The sequence below is a fragment of the Ranitomeya variabilis genome, chromosome 2 (genome assembly GCF_051348905.1).
Source record: "Ranitomeya variabilis isolate aRanVar5 chromosome 2, aRanVar5.hap1, whole genome shotgun sequence".
Lineage (NCBI taxonomy): Eukaryota > Metazoa > Chordata > Amphibia > Anura > Dendrobatidae > Ranitomeya > Ranitomeya variabilis.
In genome coordinates this window covers 205,747,331-205,772,373 of record NC_135233.1, presented here as the reverse complement: position 1 = coordinate 205,772,373, position 25,043 = coordinate 205,747,331, and the positions used below count along the sequence as shown (strand labels likewise).

Genomic DNA, 25,043 nt, shown 5'->3' with positions numbered 1-25,043 from the left:
GTAAGCACAGCTCTGAAGCTAGCCAGAATGCTGGAGCGTTCTGTTAGCTCCTCCACCAGTCAACTTCAGTGCCTCTGATGCATATAGCAGCTTCAGGAGTGCACAGTTCAGTCTAGAGGTGCAACCACGTGTGGATTAGAATTATCAATTAAAGAGGACTTTTGCCACCCCCAGAAAGTGGAAGAGAGGCTGGGCAGTGACGCGCTACATAACATTGATGATGAGACAACTCCTTTAAACGGTGAATCTACTTTCAGAAACATTATCTAATTTAATAGATATGGAACAAAACAGACAATGTAAAGTAAATCACTTTCCTTAAAAATTATGTTGTCTTGCTCTCTAAAAAACACTCCAAAGTTCTCACCACTTTTTTATCTAACTTACTGTCCGCTGCCTGTTGCCAAGTCTAATCCACATCTAGCAGCAGAGACGGATTAGAAGAGGTGGAGTGTGTCTTTGTCTCTAAGCTCCTGCTCTCCTGTCTGTCATACGCCACAGTGGCCTAACAGAGAGTCAAGCTTTCAGTTTTGGGACACACAAGCTAAAATTCTACAACACATTATATGCTAGGAAGTGAGGAAAATAAACTCAGCACCTATACAACTGGCAGAATGCTAATAAAGAGGAACCACCTGCTGAAAAGACTGGATGGAAATCAAAGAGCATGAGAATCTGGACAGGTCCTTGACATATTAGACTGGCATGTACATGAAAAGCAGTTTTAACTTGCTTTTGGGGAATTAGGGAAGACCATGTTTTCTACATCTTTTATAGCATCTGGGGATACTATATGCTTTAACAGGGTGGTCTGAAATACAAATTAATTTTCATTCTAAATCACTATATATGTAATACCATAATCTAAACTATTTTCTAATTACAAACTCCCTATTTTTCCCTAACTACATTATCTAACTGCTTTTCTATTGTTTTCTCTTCATTTTTTATGATGCTTCATTTGAGAACCCTCAATACATGCTTGGATACTCATACAAAGCATCATCAGGGGTAAAGGCTGCGGTCAGCACCCTCTCTGAAAAGAAGCTTCATTAGAGACACGCATTTCTAGAGCTGAGCTAGTACCTGGACTGTGCCCTATGTGCACAATGACAGAGCGCTCTCTGTTGCCGGCTCAGGTCAGCAGTAATGAGCTGGCACTGGGAATTCTCAAATTAAGTGTTATTAAAAAGGATGTGAAAAAAAAATAGAAAAGCAGTTACATAGTGTAGCTAGAGAAGGATAAGGAATTTTTAATTGACGTATATTAAAAAATAGTTTAGAATATGGCATCAAATAGTTATGGATTTAGAATGAAAAATACTTTAGGCTTTGGACCTTTTTGGTATTTGGTACATATACCAGGAATCCCAAAATAAAACTTGAAATAAAATAGGTAAATAAACAAATGATCCTAGTATTCCATCCATATACTCTGTAAATCGTTGTATATTCTTTGAACTATGCATTAATAACAGATAATGGAAACAAAACTGAATTCAGATAACTATAATTTGATAAAAGTTGCCGATAAGATCTATGGAGGGAGAGGAACTGTGAAATTTGCATTGTAAACTGTTACCCAGTATTCAGGCGAGTTCTGAAGATCGTGCACATGATAGACGCTCCGTTCCTATGATATATAAATATTGAGGATATGGGAAAATATTTATATAATTTTCCATCTGATAATAAAGTTAAACGCCAAATCGGAAGCAACTGATTATGGAAACTTTGAGATAGAAGCCATCACAAAGAAGAACATCTAAATTTTCAAAACAAAAGGGCCATTACAGCTCTGAAAGAACAAATATGGAATGGATGAAAAGATTCCCAAAATATTTGTCCAGCGCCTTTAGGAAACACTGGAACTAAGCAGCCGGTATCTCAAATCTGCAATGCTCATATGTATTCCTGCAAGCATTGTCTATACATTTTCTCTCAATACCTTTGCTTCGTGTTCGCTGCCCATTTTGTATCAAGCTTACTGCTTTATGTAGCAGTATTTTTAGTTTCTAGGAACTTATCCCCTATCCATAGAAGTGCGAAGATCATCTGAACACAGGGCTCGGAAATCTCCGTCCGTGTCAATAAAAATGAATGTCGGAGCATGACTAACCTCCGCTCTGTTCAGCCTGGACTCTTCATAGCATCATCATCGATTGGGAAATTTTACCCCATATCCCACACATACTTTCAAACTTGAGAATGCCCTATTAAAGTTGTATCAGCTGTATTCGGGATCTCCATAGAAGTCAAAGGAGAGAACCATGAATGCACAGCCACATCTCCATTGGTAGTGGCCATGAGATGGGAGATAGTGGACTCCATGTCCCTATGCATCCTATAGATATGCTATAAATGCCTTAGACTATAATACTCCTTTCACTGCTCGGTAAAGCAAAACAAGTTACACCAAACCCATTATAGTGGCAGTCAACGTCTCCTCACTTTACAGTGTCAGCCTCTGCCCAAGCCCCCTATACCATGTCAGCCACAGAGATGGCAGTGTTTAAGATAAGAGAAGCTGAGTTTAGGAGCTTACTTTAATTGCCAATGGAAGAGATTGTCTCTCTACAAGAAGCCTCGGATTAGACATGTAGTTAGTTTCATAGCTTCATCGTTTTGAGGTTGACAGAAGACACAAGTCCATTGAGATCAAACTAATCTAATATGTTTATCCAAGGAAGGCAAAAAGCCCATTGAAGTATTGATTACTAAAAATGATAATTAGATGGCAGATAATGGAACGCAAGTGCAATGTGAAGCCAAGGAACACACAGTGGAGAAGATGAACATCATAGGACTTGTGACTTTTACATTTCTTGACCTTACTGATGCTAATCATGGTGTACTAGACCCATAACCCATCTACACTGCTTCCTCATAGATTTTGTACCCTTGAGATTACAACACCCTCACACAGTTTACATTAATTGAATAAAACACATTTTACATTTTTCGTTTAGATTGGATCATTCCTTGTGAAAATTAAAAGTTGTGTCAAAGATTTGTCTAAAGGTACCTTCTCACGAAACGACTTTGTAACGATATCGCTAGCGATCCGTGACGTTGCAGCGTCCTGGCTAGCGATATCGTTTCGTTTGACACGCAGCAGCGATCAGGATCCTGCTGTGATGTCGCTGGTCGCTGAATAAAGTTCAGAACTTTATTTGGTCGTCCGATCGCCGTGTATAGTTGTGTTTGACAGCAAAAGCAACGATACCAGCGATATTTTACTCTGGTAACCAGGGTAAATATCGGGTTACTAAGCGCAGGGCCGCGCTTAGTAACCCGATGTTTACCCTGGTTACCAGCGTAAAATGTAAAAAAAACAAACAGTACATACTCACCTGTGCGTCCCCCAGCGTCTGCTTCCTGACACTTACTGAGCGCCGGCCCTAAAGTGAAAGTGAAAGCACAGCGGTGACGTCACCGCTGTGCCCTGCTACTGCCGGCGCTCAGTCATTGCAGGAAGCGGACGCCGGGGGACGCATGTAAGTATGTACTGTTTGTTTTTTTTACATTTTACGCTGGTAACCAGGGTAAACATCGGGTTACTAAGGGCGGCCCTGCGCTTAGTAACCCGATGTTTACCCTGGTTACCCGGGGACCTCGGCATCGTTGGTTGCTGGAGAGCGGTCTGTGTGACAGCTCTCCAGCGATCAAACAGCGACGCTGCAGCGATCGGCATCGTTGTCACTATCGCTGCAGCGTCGCTTCGTGTGAAGGTACCTCAAGTCATGTGTAGTCTGTAATGAAATGGATTACTATTGGCATGGCAGTGAGAATGAAAACCCTAGAACCATTCACTGAGTACTTATCATCTCGGCAGCAAGGGCTCCAACTGTTTTGGTCTATTGATAAAGTGAATTTAAGAGGCTAATTAGAGATACAGATCAACAATGAAAGTCTCTGGTCAAGGTCTTCAAATCGAGGAACATTTCACTCGCAACAAAAACATGACTTGTACATAGTCTGGTCTGTTCTGTGGAGACATACGGATGCTAAACTTGGATGATAAAGAATCAAGGGAAAAGAAGAAGAATCGACGCCTTCGAAATGTGGTGCTGGAGAAGGATGTTATCAATACCATGGATGGCAAGAAGAGCAAACAATCCAAGCTGGACATGTCACTGGAAGCAAGGGTCACCAAGCTACAACTTGCCTACTGTGGACACATCATACGAAGAGAGCGATCACTGGAGAAGGACATCATGGTTGGAAGAATGCAAGGAACAAGGTGAAGAGGAAGACCAGCAACCCAATGACTTGATACTATCAAGATAACGTTGTTGAAGACCTTGGTGGACCTATCTAGACTCACACAAGATCGATCTTCCTACAGATCATTCATCCATCCATCCATCACCATGGCTCCAAATTGAGGCAAAGGCCATTAAATAATAATAATAATTAGAGATATCGTCATGTGTTACATACTAAATAAACATTCCATACTTTACCTTCATTTGTTCAAAGCAAATAGATGACATTATCTTAAAGGTGTCCTAATGAGGTTTGTCACTTGTAAATATCTCTTACTTAGATATTCCAGATCTTGAAGTTAGCTCAAAAGTCTAGAATTCGAGGGACCAACGGAAGAAAACCAAACTGGGGCAGTAGTTTCTAAGCGTACAGAACCAGAACAGCACAGCTCTATACACTGGATTGAGTTCAGATATGTACTGCAGATGAGCTCCGATGCTCTCCGATTCTGACATTGATGACCTATCCCAAGTAAAGGTCGTTAATATAAATGTAGTGGACAGCCTTTTAATTCAAGAAATACATGATGATTTCATTTCTAACATCAGAGTTTCATGACTCGAAGCGTAGCCTTCTTCTTACAAGGACTGAACCCCTTTCTTACGACTTGCATGTGCATCCATACTCCACAAGCTGATGGGGTTCAGTAACAATTATAGACCTGCATCAAAGGGGTTTGAAATAATTTGCAAAATTCATGGCTTATCTCTGGGGTAGGCCGCTAATATTAGATTGGTGGGGGTCTGACTATGTGTATCCCTTCCCGTCCATCCAATCAAAGATCGTCACTAGCAGGCACATGGGATATGCGGAAAAGAGGCCATGTTTAGACTGAATATCTAAAAGCTTGTGGATCCATCAGTGACATCTTTGCAAGAAAAATGTATAATGCAGCAGCTTGACTTCCAGAATAAGGAGCCCCCATGGCACATAAACCCTTTTTGGCATGTAATATAAACCATTTTGGCACTAAAATTACAATTTCGAACACCCAATCGAAATCGTTAACAAGCCATCCTACAAGACGCACATTTATTCACAGGATAGAGCTCAATGTTTGGTCGCTGCCGGAGTTCCCACCACAATCATGACAACGAGGGTTCTGAGTAATGATCATGCAGTAAGAAGAATTTGGCCCCCATTCTAACAGGGGCCCCAGCAGTAGGGCCCCTGGAGGACTTTTGTTCTTGGTTGAAAGCCTATTAAATGCTACATTTTATAAAGGAAGATGATCAGCGAGTGTTATGTCACATATAGATCTCAGAAGGTGCCAACCATATTAGATATTTAACCATCACAACATCGATCAAGAGCATATGCATGTGGAGCCAGACAATGCAGCTACTATGGTGTCCCTGGAGAAAAGGCCTCAGATCAAGTTGACTCCATTGTTTATTTTTATGGATGGTAAAAACCTTTTCAGCATGGAAATGAAATAGGGGCAAATAAGAATGTGTCCAAGGATGTCAGAAGTGTGGTGGAGTGTTAAAGGAAATCTGTTACAAAGTCTTTTCTACCTAATCTGAGAGCAGCATGATGTAGGGGTAGAGACCCTGATTCCAGCAATGCATCACTTACAGGGCTACTTAGTGTAGTTTATATAAAATCATTTTTTTATTAGCAGGAGATTATCACTAGAGGACTACTTAGACTGCTGTCAGATAGTCTAACTCCGCCCACTCCACTGATTGGCTGCTTTCTTCCTACGCACAGTAGACGCAGAAAGCTACGAATCAGTGATGTGGGCGGGGTTATACACAGCTCAGCATTCAGAGAACTGGTAGATCGGCATCTGTTACGATACTGTCACAGCTCTGACAGAAGCAGAAGTTCTTACAAATAGCAGTAGGAATTGTAGCAATAATCCGTAGAAAAGTGGGAACCGTCTGGGTAAGATAGTTCTGAGAACAATAAGCTGAAGACTGAAACTAGACTAAACAGCTAGACACAATACGCAAACAATGAGTGAGGAATCCATGTGGCTTTAAGTAGGCCCGAATAGGAAAAAAGATGGATTCCACAGTGTCATGGGTTTACTGCGACAGAGAGGAGCCAGAAGACCACAGCGTCTGATTTATCCTACTCCTGCACTGATAAGAAGCACTTCACCTTCCTATTAAACGGTGCAGGTTTCTTTTAGCAGGTCAGGGGTTAATCTGCTCTGTTGAGAGCTCCTGGAAGCTTTCCTCCATTAAGGTTCTCAGCTGTTCACTGTTATCCACTCCCATCTCCTATATAATCTGGGCCCTGGCTAGCACTCATTGCCAGAGTTAGCTTATGCTGCATGGCTGGAGGTTGTTGGTTGTTATTGGAGAAGGCGTTTGGTGGATTTATCTGTGATTGTGCTTGGTTTTGAGTGTGTGATAATTCCCTCTCTTCTACTACTTTGGTTTAACCCTATCCTCCACTCTCGGGTGCATCCCTCTGTAGTCTGTGTGAGTATATTTGAATGATTGGTATTTTCTTTTATCCCAGTTTGTATTACCTTGTTAATCTGGTTGGTGTATTATGGTACACTACTACTCCTCTCTTCCCTAGGTGGGGGAAGAATACAGACTGAGGGCGGATTTAGGGGCTAAGGCAAGGTACATAGCCCCAGCATCTTCACAAACAGAAGTAATCTGGGGAATAGGGCGAGCTAGGGTTTCCCTAGCGTTAGGGACAGGGAAGGGGCCCCTGGTCCTGGGACACCCGACAACAGAGTTGTGACACAGAGGTTCAGAATCTGCCATCTTAGTAAAGGGCAACTGCAGAACGCAGCAGCATCCTCCAGTGGTAAGGATTGGAATTGCAGCACAATTATCAAGGTGAACAATAGCAGCCACTAGTGGTCAAACTGTAGAAGGACAACAGGAATCCTGACAACAGCAGATTAAACAGTTTGAATCAAAACTACAGCAAGCAGCCAAGTAATTGACACATCATTGGGATCAAGGTCTCTGCCCCTACATCATGCTGCTCTCAGACAGGTAGTGAAAACCTGCTGACAGATTCTAGTTTTAGAGCAGCAGAAGGTAAGGTGTCCCGCTATCTCTATGTATTTGGACTCTATTATTGGCATCTATTTTTTAGGTGGATTTTTTTTGTTCCTTCTAAAAAATACATTAGCATTTAACTTGTTTCAGACTTTTTAGCGACCACACAAACAGCATAAATGGTCGAGCGTCAAAAACCAAATTATTCAGAGGGGAAAAGAACAGAAAGGTTGAGCATATTCACCGGGGCTATTTTTAAGATGGAAAGCAAGGACAATTACTAAAAAATTTACTCTGAATACAAATATTTCCTATGCCATTGAGATGTATTTTAGCCAAATGCATTTGATAGAACAAAAGCCTAAATAATGTAAAATGAAAAGCAGATGTTAGAAAAGAAAGGCTTCGTATAGGAATAACAGCCTTGTATAGGGGCCGAGGATGTTGGACAGATGCGGCTAAACACTAAGCTAAGCCCATCGACTGTTTATTCTCACAGTTACTGCGATGAATGAGTAATTGTTTACAAGACGTATTAATGTTAGCGCAAAGTAAGGACTTTCTTTGTCTTAAGGGATGTACATCTACAATGTGTGAATTGTAATGTATACTTTAGTTATGAAATGGGAGGCGCATGGGCCAAAAGGCAGTAATGGGGGCTATAAAGCAGTTATGGGGGTTATAAGGCAGAAATGGGGGCTATAAGGCAGTTATGGGGCTATAAGGCAGTTATGGGGGTTATAAGGCAGTTATGGGAGCCGTAAGGCAGTTATGGGGGTCCATAAGTCAGTAATGGGGGCTATAAGGCAGTTATGGGGGTTATAAGGCAGTTATGGGAGCCGTAAGGCAGTTATAGGAGCCGTAAGGCAGTTATGTGAGCCGTAAGTCAGTAATGGGGGCTATAAAGTAGTTATGGGGGTTATAAGGCAGTTATGGGAGCCATAAGGCAGTAAAGGGGGTTATAAGGCAGTTATGGGAGCCATAAGGCAGTTATGGGGCTATAAGGCAGTTATGGGGGTTATAAGGCAGTTATGGGTGCCATAAGTCAGTAATGGGGCTATAAGGCATTTATGGGGGTTATAAAGCAGTTATGGAAGCCATAAGGCAGTTATAGGGGCCATAAGGTAGTAATGGGGGCCAGAAGACAGTTATGGGGGCCAAGAGGCAGTAATGGGGGCCATAGGGCAGTTATTGGGGCCATAAGGCAGTTACAGTATGGGGGTCAAAAGGCAGTTATGGGGGCTATAAGGCAGTTATGAGCGCTAATGACCGATCTGCACTATATGGTCGCCTTTTCTCTGTGGGTTAATCTACTTTTTTTTTTTAGCCAAGAGGGAGTGGCTTTTATGTCCTCTATGGGAGTCTTCTCCCGCTATCTAAAACTGAATCTGTCAAAAACTCCACTCCCTCCACTAATCTATGTATGACTGATATTACCATTTCTGTGTGTGGTTCTACCATTACTCCCCACAGCACACCCGCTGTCTTGGGGTCACATTTGACTCAGATCTTTCCTTAACTCCCCACATCCAATCACTCATGTCACCTACACCTCAAAAACATTTCTAGAATTCAACTTTTTCTTCCTTTTGACTCTGGAAAAACTCTTACTGTTTCTCTTATTCATTCTCGTCAGGACTGTTGTAATTCTCAACTAATCGTTCTCCCTCTTACCAAACTCTCCCCTCTCCCATCCATCTTGACTGCAGCAGCCAGGATCATATTCCTCACCAACCGTTACACCGATGCCTCCACCCTGTGCCAGTCATTACACTGGTTTCCCATCTTCTACAGAGTTCAATATAAACTTATCACTCTCACCCACAAAGCGTTCCACATTTCAGCACCACCCTACACCTCCTCCCTAGTCTCTGTCTATCACTTTATTAGTGCCCCCTGTTCCGCTGATGACCTAAGATTAACATCCTAAATAATCCGAACCTCCGTATCCCATCTCTGAGACTTCCCGCATGCTGCGCCAATTCTCTGAAATGCTCTACCCAGGACAATGCAATTAATCCCCAGCACCCACAATATTAGGCTTGCCCAAAAAATGCATTTCGTTACACTGGCCTATTGTCTCACCTCACTTACATAACTATTCCAGTTTTGCCCTTACAAAATTTTCCTCAAAATCTAGTCCCTTGCAGCATCTGTTCTCACACCCTCCATGCATTTAATAGCCCTCTGTATCTGTACTTATACACATACTGGCTGGTGAGAGGTTCATGTGAATCCTCTATTTATTATATTGATGGCCTTAGTAGAGAGGGGGCACTGAGCTAGTTGTTTCAGGCCAAATTCAATTGGGTTGCAAGGACCAATGCAGGACTAACCTGTTGAGGAAGCCAGTTGTTAGACTGGGTTCACATATCAACTGTGTTTGCGCCATTGGTTTTTACTGGACCTGTTCAAAGGTTAGGCATAAACCCTCACCTGGACACAATGGACCCATTTCGTGGGTGTGCGGTAATAAGATTGGCCTAATTAGTTAAGAAGTGCACGTCACTTAATGGCGTACTGGCACTGGCGTGTGCCTCTGTGCTCCTCACCAGAAATGTTACTCCATGTGAAGTGAGCTTTGCTGCACCCCTTCCCACCTGTGCTCAGTCTACTTTGTCGAATTTAGTTTAAAAATGCCTCAAGCCACAAAATGTTTGCGTAATTTCGAGTTGTACAAAAGTTTTGCTATACTCAGTGTGTTACTGCAGAAAGCTGGTGAAATCCATTCGATGATTGGGAGGGCAATTAGATCCAGAGCCCATAGTCATGCAGAAAAATGCTTCCTCCAACATTGCAGATCTTGCTCTGGATCCAGATCGAAACAACAACTGAAGAGTTAGACACCAGAAACAATCCCATAGAAAACAGTTGGACCAGTTAAAAAAGCAAGGTGCATGTCAAGAAGTTGATGTACATAGTACCCTTACCGGTGGAGCTGTGCTGCAAAGGTTGGTCGAGAAGCCGCAATAAAACCATGAGTTCTGGAACAGGAGCAAAATCCTCATACAGGTGAATGGTCAAAATTTGGACTAAGGTCAAATAACAGAAAACTATTAGCTGAACAAAGGCAGAGAAACACATGTGGACCAGGTGTAGAGTAACTATAACTGGCAATGGGGCTAAGGGATTCAGGAACTTAGACAACCAGCAGCCCTGGCCATGACTTATGGCAAGAAACCAAGGAAAGAAGTTTACCCTCAAGCTCCCAAGACAAGGAAAGCAGAAACAGAGGGGATGGACATCGACATGGATGTCACAGAGGAATGAGAATGAAACTGAGGATCAAAAAAGGGGAAACAACCAACAGTTCATGGGCTGCCAAATTCTGCAACATAACTGGAGGCCCATTTTGATCTTTATTATAGTTCAACCTTTGTTTTATGTATAGGTAATTTTTAATTAATTTGTTATTTGCTGAAATAAAAGTAAAAAATGTTATGGTTGAATGTGTGCACCAAAAAGCCTAAATGAGCCCTAAGAGCAATGTGGTTGTAATATTTGGAGTCAGTGGGGTTACTTAGCATGTTGGTGCAAGCCCACACATAGTTCCAAAATTAGGTATAAACTAAGTACTTGCAGGGGAATTCTGATGTATGGCAGTGTATGCAATCGGGGGTCCCACAGAAGTTAGCGACTAACCGTTAGTGGAGGCACAATTGGACAGTAGGGTTAGAGAAGTTGGCAAATTGTTAGTTGACGGGAGAAAGAGTACGCCCTGAATTATCTGGAGTTCAACTAATAATAAAAATCAATTAGAAAAAGTTTTAAAAATGAATTTATATTAAAATGTATGGTAATCAAAGTTTCTATGCAAAACATCAAATGCTAAAGTTTTATTTAATTTCATTAATTAATTCTTTTAAAAAAAAGAGTCAAAACTGAATTCTGAGTCCTGTATAAAATCGTTTTTATCTGCTGGAAAATCCATTTATTAGCTTTCTATATTAAGGCTCAAAGTTTTTAGAGTATTTGTTCCCTTAATTACCACTTGTGGTGTTGAGAAGAAATACAACCTCGATTTTGGGCTCATTGTGAAGACAATAGTTAGGGCTTCATAAGATTCGAACTTTTGAAATATCAGAAAAAGTTCAGTATCTTCTTGAACACTAAATCTGGAAGTTTGCAAAAACATAAGATGTGATTGACAGGAGTCCCACAAGGGGCATATCCCGATCTGCGACAATGACCATGACCGAAATTAACCTTTTGATGACACAGGGGACATGATGAACTTGTGGTTGTCTGCTCACTCCCTAGTTAATCAGAGCAGCATGGCTGAGGTAAGGTGTCTGTTTCTTTTGCAGAGAGACTATCAGAACCTCTCAATCTGGACGCCACAATAAAGGACTAGAAGGCAATCAGTAGTAACAGCCACTTCAGGATTGAGGAATGCAGGTTATAAAGAAAGGTAGAAAAGCATGGCAAAGTACACAACTAATTGTCTTGTTATTTTTTTTAGGTTTTAAAAGTTGCTACCAAGCCAAAAAAAAGCATTTGCTTGTCTGGGCATGTTCCCACTGGGCAGTGACTGGAACAAAGGCTCCTATGAACGTACATTCTGCCAACCAGTGGCCCATGTAAAAGGGAAGATGGAGAAAGTAGTGTAGAATAAGACCTCTTTTGCACAGTACAATTTTGGCCAGTATTTTGGATTAGTATATATAAGCCAAAACCAAAAGTGGAACATACAGAGACAGAAAGTCTAATAGAAACATTTGCACTTCTTGTAAAATGGTTCTATACATGGTTACCTGACAGCTCTAAATCGGGCTTCCACAACGTACTTTGCGCTAGCTACTCCATCTGTCAAGTCCCAGAGGAACCATGGCTTTCAACCTTTATCCCCTGTAAAGGGATGTGGACTTACACAGGGGCCGTGGGTTGAGACCTCGGAGTAGCTGCTGGCCAGTGGAGCAGGCTGTCAGGAATGATCAGATAGCCAAGTCAGAACCAGAAGGTACAGAAAAGGGACAAAACAAATAGAAGAATAGCAAGAAAATGAGCCGAAGTCTGAAAAGGAACAACAGGAGCAGAGTACAGGGGTGTGGACCAGGTAAGGCAGAACTTATAACTGGCAGTGGAAGACAGGGATTTAAGAGTTTATATAGTGAGCAGGCCTGCCAGGGCTAACAGCAGGGTGTTAATACTAAATTTGGTTCTTTGCTCACCCTTCCCGGGTCCAGTGACTAGTCTCCACCATTGCTCATGGTGTCTGTTATTTTCTGTCTCGCTGACGTCTCGTCGGTAGCACAGCCAGAAACTAAGCTCTGAGCAGCCAGTGTCATCAGCTCGGAGAGAGCTGCTGAGCTCAGTAATTGGCTTCAACGCTATCAAGGTGACGGCAAACCTACAGACACTGAAAGCAACAGAGATTCAGCGGTGGACCCGGGGAGGGTGAGTAAAGAACTGTTTGTAGCCAGTGACAGCTTATAGACATAGTGATAAAGGAATAAAAATCATATCAATCCATACGTAACTATAATCAGTAAGTGCATTAGCATTAGAGATACAAATTCTAATAACCTTTTAAGGAATAAACACAGAAGAGTCTAAAATTTACAGCAAAGAACCCTGAACAGATCTTTTTAATCATTATCATGTCAGATCCCCCTTACTATACATAGAGGCTGAGAAAAAGTTCATTTTCTCCATATTTCTCTCGGCTCTGTGGGCTTGAGTTGTTTTAGGATCTTTCTTTCATCCCCCTTTTGTTTATTTGCACTACAATGGCAGAAGAAAATTTCATTCCCATGTGTTATTTGCAGCGCGGCATGTTATTTTCCCAGGAATTACCAAGCACATGAGGAGAATGGTGAAAATTGTGTTCTGGTTTTTTTTTTTTAGCTTCCTTTAAAGAAGAAAATAAAAGGAAAAGTTGTATAGATATTTGTATTTTATGTGCTCATCTTAACCCCTTCGTGAAAAATTACATACATGTCGCTCAAGATGATTGGGCAAGCACTGCAAATATTCTCAAAAACAAGGCATTTGATAGTTATACAGCCCTGCAAACTAACGATGATGGACGAAATGGGAAAAATACTTAAGTCAGCACCCCATCATTTTTGGTTATATATTGCAGCATAGACTAGTATTATAGAATAGTTTAGGGGGTTTTGGGAACAGTATTTGCATGCATGTTTGGATTGTAAGCCATGTTGATTCCTTTCCCCCCGGTATGCTGCGCCTAATGTAGAGTACGTGTCCCACTATACTATATGTACTGTATGCTATATGTATTTGCTCTGTTATGAGTCCTATATAGTAGCAACAGTATTAGATAACAGACAAAATGTCTCACCCCTATTACATTGCAGAGTCTGAGTGTATGCGATGATGTGATGCATCTTCAGCCTGTCTCACTGCCTCCTGCTTGTGATAGTTTTTTTTGCCTGTTAGCTCTTACAAGCAGAAGGCAGGGTAGACTAGTTAAAGCTGAATCTTATAGGATGTCATAGGGAGATGACACACAGCATTAGCATAGACATATACTAGATCACTGTTCTATTTTATTTAAAATTATATAAACAAATATCCACTTTAATTTAATAGTTATGAACCAAAATTATGGTAAGGCCTTATTGCATCTGTCGGTATTTTGGATATAACCCAACCCATCTTCTGTTTAATTAATTTATAGGATTTTCTATGGTGCTGCAAGTTAATTTAAGGAGGACCACAGTTGATCTTACATCTGGAATATAGACAGTACTACGTACAACAATGTTTCCCAACTCCGGTCCTCAAGAGCCACCAACAGGTCATGTTTTCAGGATTTCCTTAGTATTGCCAGATGATGGAATTCTTGCCTGTCCTTGTGATGCAATAATCACCTGGGCAATACTAAGGGAATCCTGAAAACATGACCTATTGGTGGCTCTTGAGGTCCGGAGTTGTTGAACACTGACGTACAGTAAAGATGCTTCCGTAATGCCTAACAATATCTGCCCCTGTTGGATACCTGACACAGCTTCAACCACTTACTGAAGAGCTCTATCTTAAGGTCTAATTCACACTGCATATTACAGCTTTGTAAATCTTTTATCCAAGTGCATATAATTGTATGGGGCTTTGCTGATATTTTGTTAGATCCCGTGTAATGCGGCAGAAAACATATTCATGGCATGCTTGTTCTACTTCACAAGAATCATATGGAACTATTATAGGGGTATCCATTATTTGGTTATTTAAAGGACCGTAACAAACAATTTCAAGCTTTTTTTTACTTTAGCAGTAGTAATTTTTACCTGAACAGTAACTAAAGGAAAGAGCAAAGCGTCATATATCACAGAAAGAAGAAGCCACTTAGCAGACAGTAGAGACCCACCAGCTATGGAAGAACATCTCTCATACATTTTTCAGCCTTTTCCATAGCTGCTTTGGCTTCTTCGTCAATGGTTACACCCATTGATGAAGTATACACGGCACTACGCATGGCCCCGGAGTGCACTTCTGCTAATCCTGCTCATTATAGTTTGAAGGTTTTTGATGGCGCCACCATCACTTTAGATCATGTGAACAGCTAAAGGACGGCTTCTAATAATATAAAAAAAATAAAAATTAAAGAGTAATTATTTTTATATATATAAGTGCATAGAAAGTTATGAAATTTGGAGATTACTTTATTAGGGGAATTATCTTCATTCCTATAAAGACAAATTGCATGTAAGTGGCTTCCAAATGTCTGCTTGTTCCCAGCCTACATACCGGTCTCCCATCTTTTAATAAGATTTGGATATTATGATTGTATTTGCCCTTTTTCTGCCCATATCCAATATGGTTATCTTTGTCATCTTACATTACGCTCAAGTAGGCCACTGCTTCTCTGACGTGGGTATCACTTGAGACCAGAACTTCCTGTCCCCCCACATCCCGGAAAGTGTCTGCATGGAGCGGTGCATTTCACTGATGTCAATGGAAAACTTGTTCCCTATATGCACTGTTGCCGTAACACTGGAAGGGATGTACTCGGTGGCGGAGGTCCCGCCCTCATGCACTTGCTGGACATGGCAAGATGCATCCTCCTCCGTTGCCATCATTGGCTCCTCTAGAATGCCACGGAATATTTAAATTGCACCTCTAGCACATAACACACTGCCCCCCTAAAAAGCAATAGTGAAACGCGCGTCGGGGCTTAGGTGCAATGGTTAAGCAACTATGATGGGTAAAAGGTTTTTCCATCATCCCTTTACACACACTTGTGGCATCTACTAAATCAGGATGTCAATCTACTTGGCAATACTCCCATGCCTATAAACTGACTAGGCTATGATTCAGTAGATGAAAAATTGCCATAGCACATGTCACCACCTCTTTCCCCATCTTAGGAACTTTTGTGGGGTAACTTCATTTTTTGCGCATTATAATATTTTCTGTGACATAAATTTTGACCTGGGTTTTGGGATTTCCCTACTTGTTCTCTTATAGTGTATGCCTTCTGTTGCTCCATGATTGTACTGCTGCCCGCCTGTTTTCATAGTGTCGTCATATTTTTAATGAAGAATCCCTCTTTTGTAGGACATATGAAATGGTTGGAGGCTTTATACTAAACGGGGCTGATTATTTCATTTTATAGTATTTTTTGTGTGCCCTTTACTGTTTAGGTAGTGTTAAAGCAAAGCAAAAAGTGGAGTGTTTTTTTTTAAATTGAGGGGGTAGAAAAAAGTTAATTACTATTATCTCCTGCACTTTCTCATTTGAGATACATTTTCTCATTCTAATTGAATGGATTCATTAAGGAAGGAAGTATAAGTCATTGAGGCAGAAGTACGGGTACAAGAGGTCAGGCAAGAAAAATAGGGAAGTAGGCGAAGGGAAAATAAGGATGAAAAATATTTACCCCGTCTCCATGTAGGAGTATTTTATGCATAATCCTACATTAGAGGAGACATTTACACTTTTTCTGTTTCTTATACGCTTGGATGATATAACCGTTGGAAATATACAGAATATACGGCTCCTAACTTCTGGAGCTTTTATCTCCGAGAAGATGAGATTTCATCTGTCATCTATCAAGTCATCTTGAACAGACACTCCGCTGACTATCACATCTCCTCCCTTTCCTACTCACTGCAACAAAACTTGGCAGGGGGACGCTTCTTTTTTATTTATTTTTTTACTTTAGAGAAACAATTTTGCAGCCTGGTTAAAATATCAGTAGAGTTAACTCTTAGTGTGAAACAGTATGGAGCCCAATTCACGCTGAAGCTTTGTGTAGCCCATACTAAATAACATCGGGAAGTATACCTCTGTAAATCATAGCGGACTGGACAATATCATACTGTGTAGGGAATCAGCCAGAAGCGAAAAATGTTCCATGTGCCTCCAAAAAAAACCCAGGGTCATACAAAGGAGTAATAGGGCACTGCAGATTTTGACCTCACTCCTGTCCTCATATCTGCTCATAGAAGCTGAAGAAGGACCATTATTGGTCTGAAATGTGGCCACAATTCTTTTTGAGACCCTGATGATTGAAATAACATTAATTCTATAAGTTCAACTGAAGTTTGGACTAAGTTTGTTTCCTGGTTGGCACACTCTATATCAAAAAGGACCTGAGAACAGGTCAAAAGTAACCATATTTTGCTCTACTTTTATTCCCATTTCTCTCCTCAGTATTCAGATTTTGTTGTTGTTTGTTTTTCATATCTGTCTTATAATTCCAGAGATATCTTCCTATTTTTTAGTGTTAATTTTTATGGACTTAACTAAGGGGGAGTGACTTACAGGGTAAATTATGCACATCAGCCTAAAGACACGCCTACGAGGATCCTGTGAGCTCCACCCCCTTTATAAAGACCATGAAATACAGCACAATATGAAAAGACCCATATCTTTGGAACGGTATAAAAGATTAAAAAAACAAAACAGAATATTCAGAGGAGCAGTAGGAATAAAATAAGAGCAAAAACGGTTCACTTTTGACTTGCTGACAGGTTCTGTTTAAGGTACTGTAATTTTGTGTCATATTTTTATTTTAAAGCACAATCCGATTTCAAAGAAAAATTGTCAAGATTGATCTCATATGTAAGACTTTCAGGCATTAATGAGAAAAGTATGTCGGGAGAATTTCTCTTCGTATACCCACTATATAGGTATACAGAGAAATAGGTCACTTTAATGTATATATTTTGTTACTGGATTTCTTTGTATGGAATACCAACATATACCAGCCCCACAAAGGCCAAAAGGACACTGTTTCCATTTCCTTAGGTTAATGAGGGCCTATGAATATATTGAACGCATGTGCCAAAAGCTTTCTAGGTTCATACAACAAACAGCGTGTGTGAAAGCAGCCTTAAAGAGGACTTTTCACTGGATTTTTCTATTTAAACTGTCTATGTCCTCAAATTGGCGCTGCTCTGCTGATTCTGGAACAGTTTTTCTTTTTTTTATGTGTCCCTCCATTCTAGACTTATGCCCCCCGGTAATAATGGTGTAAATATTTCCTTCAATCAATTTGGTCGTGCACCACAGAACTTCTCTAGGGGCGTGGCTGTGTTTTGATTGGCCAGCACCAAATAAGGAAAAGGAAACGCCCACAGACAGTTCTGTAGTATATGCCCATTTGGTTGAAGGGAAAATTTGCACCATTATTACTGGGGACCTAACTTTGGAAAGGAGAGGCACAGAAGAGAAATAAAAACTTTTGCAGAATCTTTGGAGCAGAGGCAATTGGTGGAGGCACTCGGTTAAAAAAAAACATTCAGTTAAAGGTCCTTTTGATTCATTCATGTAATAATTGCATTTCTTTATTGTTTTATATACTAAATATTATTTTATATATACATAGTGTTAGGTGCCAGGATTCTGCCATTGCACAGGGTAGATCCCAAGCCTTGTCTGCCTCTGCGGTCTCCCATTCTGCTTCGGCCACAGTGGGAGCTGCTCAGCAAAGACGTTGGTCTCAGCATCTTGCCCAAGACTCATGCTGATCACTTGGTTACTGCTAGCTCTCCTGCCAAAGCTATAGTATTGTTTTTTTAATCTTTTATACCGTTCCAAAGATATGGGTCTTTTCATATTGTGCTGTATTTCATGGTCTTTATAAAGGGGGTGGAGCTCACAGGATCCTCGTAGGCGTGTCTTTAGGCTGATGTGCATAATTTACCCTGTAAGTCACTCCCCCTTAGTTAAGTCCATAAAAATTAACACTAAAAAATAGGAAGATATCTCTGGAATTATAAGACAGATATGAAAAACAAACAACAACAAAATCTGAATACTGAGGAGAGAAATGGGAATAAAAGTAGAGCAAAATATGGTTACTTTTGACCTGTTCTCAGGTCCTTTTTGATATAGAGTGTGCCAACCAGGAAACAAACTTAGTCCAAACTTCAGTTGAACTTATAGAATTAATGTTATTTCAATCATCAGGGTCTCAAAAAGAATTGTGGCCACATTTCAGACCAATAATGGTCCTTCTTCAGCTTCTATGAGCAGATATGAGGACAGGAGTGAGGTCAAAATCTGCAGTGCCCTATTACTCCTTTGTATGACCCTGGGTTTTTTTTGGAGGCACATGGAACATTTTTCGCTTCTGGCTGATTCCCTACACAGTATGATATTGTCCAGTCCGCTATGATTTACAGAGGTATACTTCCCGATGTTATTTAGTATGGGCTACACAAAGCTTCAGCGTGAATTGGGCTCCATACTGTTTCACACTAAGAGTTAACTCTACTGATATTTTAACCAGGCTGCAAAATTGTTTCTCTAAAGTAAAAAAATAAATAAAAAAGAAGCGTCCCCCTGCCAAGTTTTGTTGCAGTGAGTAGGAAAGGGAGGAGATGTGATAGTCAGCGGAGTGTCTGTTCAAGATGACTTGATAGATGACAGATGAAATCTCATCTTCTCGGAGATAAAAGCTCCAGAAGTTAGGAGCCGGGAGCTGCATCATCCACCGCGCCCATCATGGCGCCGCGCTCCACACGACGTCACAGCGACGTCAGTGGAACGCAAACGTCACTAGCGGGCGCTGCGGCGATGCCCCGGAATAGCGACCGCGGCTGACATGCGCACTGTGGATACTCATGGGACGCCTCCCATCATGACGCAATGATGTCACATATCCCACGCCGGCCGCGCCCACATCATGACGCCACCGCGTCCCCCCCGGCGCCGCGCCCACCAAGACGCCTAAGCGACGTGGATGGAACGCCGACGCCGGAGAAAGACACCGAGGCACCACAACAGATGTGACATCATTGCGTCATGATGGGAGGCGTCCCATGAGTATCCACAGTGCGCATGTCAGCCGCGGTCGCTATTCCGGGGCATCGCCGCGGCGCCCGCTAGTGACGTTTGCGTTCCACTGACGTCGCTGTGACGTCGTGTGGAGCGCGGCGCCATGATGGGCGCGGTGGATGATGCAGCTCCCGGTGCGACTGACGTCAGACATGCGCCGTAATCAGTGGCACATGAAGGAGGTTCTCTGACCCTATATAATCTGGTCTGACACACTATATAGCACTGCCCCCTGACGAAGCCTAACGCGAAACGTGCGTTGGGGCGTGGACGGTGACCCCCGGTACTCTGCATGATGGGTAAGATTGGAGGGCGCGGGTTGGGGTATCTGGTGCACGGTACCCGCTGATTATCCTGATGGCAGCCCTACTATAGGGTTTATTATAGGTACCCGGTGCCCCTATCTTACACTGAACCTGTGACTTGCACTATTTTTTGCACCTTATACGTTATATTATTGCAGTTGTACCTTAGGGATATCACTGTCTTTTCAGTGTTTCTAATTGTGTTCCTTTACTGAATTGCTTTTTCATTATTTTTTGTTGTTATATGTATATGTAAATTGCTTAATAAAAAGTTATTTGATATATCCTTTTTACAAAAAGGCCTGGACTTATACTCCATTTTTTCTTTTGGGATTTATGTATGCCTGTGGGAGTGTCCTTTCTATAAGGTAGTGAGACGATCCCCTTTGTTCTTGATATATGGGACACATTGCTATGTGCGTGTGGGGGAGACCGTCTCTTGTTTTGTCCATAGTGGGCTGTATATGTTATATCTTGTTCTGTGTCTTCACAGCGACCATTGTGGAACAAATGGATTTTCTTGAACGCGAAAAAGCGTGGCTAACTCAGCTTGATAAAGTATTCAGTGAGGGACCTGGAAGCACTGGTGATTTTAAATCTGGAGACACAAGTGGTCTTACTATTAAGTATAAGGAACTACTCAATAGGCGTACCCGCCTGTGGTGGAACAGGGCTTTTTTGGAGCGGTACATAGGATGCGGCCTCATTCCTAGGGGATTAAGGGTCCAAGTATTCCCATCCTTTGTGGTGGAGGACCCAGAATTTATTAAACAATGGGAAGATGCCGCATCCATGTGCTCCAAAAGGTTCATGGAACTATTATCGAATTCCAATGAGAAACAACTAAAGGAACTGGACGTTGAACTCAAAATGATTCAGGATGAATTGAATAAATGTCTCACTGGGGAAATGGTTATGAAGTTTAAAAGTGAAGTGGACTTAGCCCTCCAAAAATGGGAGACTGAGTTAGTACAAAATAAAACAAAAAAATATCAACGGGATCTGGCGGACCGCCAGCAGGAGCGTGTGTATAGGTGGCAGAAACGCACTCCAGGAAATAAGACTTATTTGAGGAATCGTTCTGCTTCTATATCTTTAATGTCGTCAGTGGAGGACAAACCACAAAGTGCGGATAACCCGAGACCCTCTTGGAATAGGAGAGATCATGTGAGGAGTAATGAGTGGAGGAGTGGGAAATCTAATAATAAACGAAAATTGACCAGCTCCCCTAAAAGTGATAAGAAATCAAAAACCAACAATTTAGAGGTAATTAACCTTTCCTCACATGCTCTCTCTGAAGCACAAAAAGAGGTTCTCAAACTGGGTCTTTCATTTTCTCCTTCTAACAACTTTAATTTTTTTGTAGCATTGAAAGATCTTCAATTGTTTTCACGGAAGATCATTCTAAAGAAATTACATCTTCGGTCTTCCTCTCCCTCTTCCTCTGTGATTACTGACCCAACTGAGTTGGAGGTATTACGGGATCTGGAGGCTCTTGAACAAGAATCTAATCCAGCTGTGGTGAGTACTTCTCCACCTTTTGTATCGGCCAGATGTACGACGTTCCCCTCCTTGTCCCTATGCCCACAGGTTGAGATCTTTACGAAACTGGTTACGGAGGATTTCAAGAGGATTGGTAATCATAAAAAACAGGATAATTTGAGTATTGTACAAAGACAGGCTCTACAAGAAATCAAAATGTGGGATGATGTTGTTATCAAGCCTGCGGACAAGGGGGGTAACGTGGTCATCTGGCCTGTGGAGAAGTATGAAAAAGAGGCCTTTAGGCAATTGAGAAATAAAGATACTTACACCCAGCTGACACAGAGTCCCCTCCTCAAGTTTCAAAGTCAACTGCAAGCCATTGTTGAAATGGCATTTGAGAGAGGGATTATTACCAAAAAGGCTCTGGGGGGTCTGCTGCCACAATGTCCAGTGATACCCACGTTCTATCTTCTCCCCAAGGTCCATAAAGATCCTACTTCTCCTCCGGGGCGTCCTATTGTCTCTGGCATAGGAGGGTTGTGTGACATGACATGTAAATTTATTGAATACTATCTTAGACCACAGGTTGAAACTCTGCCCTCCTATGTCAGGGACACTACGGACGTCCTTAAACGGGTTGATGGTCTCGTCGTGGAGAGTGATATGGTCCTAGTGACAGCGGATGTGGAATCACTTTATACCAGCATACGGCATGTGGATGGCATGAGGGCAGCGAGGTTTTTCTTGGAGTCGAGCAATTTGGAGGCGGATCTCCGTGAGTTGGTGTTGGAGCTATTGGAATTTGTGTTGACCCACAACTTTTTTGTTTTTAAAGATCGTTTTTTTCTCCAGCGACAGGGCACTGCCATGGGGGCGGCCTGTGCGCCGTCGTATGCTAATTTATTTTTGGGGCTATGGGAGCGCGAGCTCTTCTGCGACGGTGCACAGGCGTCCCCACAAATTCTGGGATGGTATCGATACATCGATGACGTGCTATTTATATGGCAGGGCCCTGTCCTGGAACTACAGCAGTTTATGGTGGGTCTCAACAACAATGACTCCAACATCAAACTCACGTACACGTATCATAAGAGTGAAATTTTCTTTCTGGATATTACTCTAAGAGTTAATGAGAATGGCCTAATTTATACGGACATGTATCGCAAGGAAACCTCGGTGAATGCACTCCTGCACTCCACATCCGCACATCCGCCCTCCACGATTGGGGCCATCCCCATAGGCCAGTTCCTTCGGGCCCGGAGGATCTGTGCCACTGACGCTTTATTTGAGGAACAGGCTGTGGACCTTGGGGAGAGGTTCAGAGAGCGTGGATACAGTGGCCGGTCAATCAGAAAAGGGTACATGAGAGCAAAAAGAACTAAGAGAAATGATCTATTGGTGGATAAGAAGAAGGATAAATGTAATGAAAGGTGGGAGGGTCAACCCCGCTTTGTATCCACCTACAATCATAGGTGGGCCATGATGAGAGACATTATTAAAAAACATTGGCCTGTCTTACAGACTGATCCGGTGTTGCGAAAGCATTTATCAGACCAGCCTCTGATGACAGCACGCCGGAGTAACAACTTATCAGATATTCTGGTACACAGCCACTATGTGGCAAAAACCCCAGATCCCTTCGGGGCGGGACCACAGAGAAAAGGATTTTTCCCATGTGGTGGATGTTTGGCGTGTAAAAATTTGGTGAGATCCACATCCTTTGCGTCCTCTGATGGCCTAAAAACGTATCAAATTAGAGAACATATCACCTGCGGCACGACCCACGTGGTCTACTATGCGGTGTGTGCCTGCGGGTTGATATATGTGGGTTTAACATCTAGAGAACTACGGATTCGTGTTCGTGAACACATAAGAGATATTATTGGTGCTAAGGACGTGGAGGATGTGGATACTCTGAAGCCAATACCAAAACATTTTCGCCTCCATCACCAATCCAATCCGAAGTGTCTTAGGATCTGGGCTATTGACAAAGTGCGTGCTGGCATCAGGGGGGGTGATTTGAAAAAGAAATTGGCTCAATGCGAATGCAAGTGGATCAGCCTGTTGAACACCATGTCTCCCCATGGGTTGAATGAACAACTGAGATTATCCTGATGGCAGCCCTACTATAGGGTTTATTATAGGTACCCGGTGCCCCTATCTTACACTGAACCTGTGACTTGCACTATTTTTTGCACCTTATACGTTATATTATTGCAGTTGTACCTTAGGGATATCACTGTCTTTTCAGTGTTTCTAATTGTGTTCCTTTACTGAATTGCTTTTTCATTATTTTTTGTTGTTATATGTATATGTAAATTGCTTAATAAAAAGTTATTTGATATATCCTTTTTACAAAAAGGCCTGGACTTATACTCCATTTTTTCTTTTGGGATTTATGTATGCCTGTGGGAGTGTCCTTTCTATAAGGTAGTGAGACGATCCCCTTTGTTCTTGATATATGGGACACATTGCTATGTGCGTGTGGGGGAGACCGTCTCTTGTTTTGTCCATAGTGGGCTGTATATGTTATGCAGTGCCGGATACATGCTGCCCACAGATTTGGCAACGTGAACTTTAAGCATTCAAGGAGGGTTTGACAGCTCCTTTGACTTGTCTCCTTTACCACCTCTCCATTTATGTTCTTTGGTACTGATGGAGATAGCCAACTGGTGGACTAATGGAGAGCTGTACTCCGATATCGCCATAAGTTCCAAAGTCAATGAATGGAGCCGTGCTGCAAATGCAAAATCATTGTTCCATTCAAGTGTGAGGCAATGTTCTTGGGACTATCGGCCATTATCTTAAGAACAACATTATCCTGTCATATGAATAAGTGAAGTTCTCATTGTGAATTAACCTCTTAAATGAATAAGTGAATCCTGTTAATAAAAAACACTCAGAATTTAGAGACTTCTAGGATACAGTCTTAGGCCCTGATTCATCGATTGCTGGGCTTTTAAGTCACTTTCCTTTTTTTGTTTTGTGCTGTTACGGTTTTAGCACCAAATTAATCAAAATGGTGAACACAATCCATGAATTTGATGTGAAGTAAAAAATGAGCTTTTTTCCTCTCTTAAACTGGTTTTGCAACAATGTGGCACTAAAAGCTTCAAAAATTGCGCCAAAATACTAGCGGATGACTGGAGTGAAATTGTGCCAAATTTTGTGACTTTTTAAAAAGTATGGTTTTGTAGCCTATTCCAGCTTTGTGTAGGTCTATGATCTTGTCCCTGATATCCATATAAAGCTCTTTGGTCTTGCCCATGTTGTAGAGGTTAGAGTCTGACTGATTAATTGAGTCTGTGGACAGGAGTATTTTATAAAGGTGACTAAGACAGCTGTCTTTAATGCAGGTAACGAGTTGATTAGGAGCGTCTAACTGGTCTGTAGGAGCCAGAACTCTTAATGGTTGGTAGGGGATCAAATACTTATTTCTCACTGCAAAATGCAAATAAATTTATATAATTTATACAATGTGATTTTCTGGATTTTATTTTTGATATTCTATCTCTCATTGTTAAGATTAATCTACCCTTAAAATTATAGACTGTTCATGTCTTTGTCAGCGGGCAAACTTACAAAATCAGCAAGGGATCAAATACTTATTTCCCCCACTGTATATTACAACATTCTTGTCCCATCGGGAAATACTTTTCCTTTTATAGCCTGTTCTTTGGGTTCTCTACCATAAGAACTCTTATGATGCTGACATTATTTAGAAATAATGGTTTTTCCCACTAGGCAGCAAGTCTTCCTG

General features: G+C 41.7%; 1 protein-coding gene and 1 long non-coding RNA gene across 6 annotated transcripts in view; one reads left to right on the top strand and one right to left on the bottom strand.

Moving 5' to 3' along the window:
• Window positions 1-11,642, top strand: part of LOC143809236 (uncharacterized) — an 88,510-nt gene extending 76,868 nt beyond the window's left edge. Inside the window, exon 3 of the long non-coding RNA XR_013222164.1 lies at window positions 11,552-11,642. This is a non-coding gene — a long non-coding RNA (uncharacterized LOC143809236). The remainder of the gene's footprint in view (window positions 1-11,551) is intronic.
• The window catches only part of LHX6 (LIM homeobox 6), a 246,813-nt gene that overhangs the window by 80,725 nt on the left and 141,045 nt on the right, over window positions 1-25,043 (bottom strand). The window lies entirely within an intron of this gene.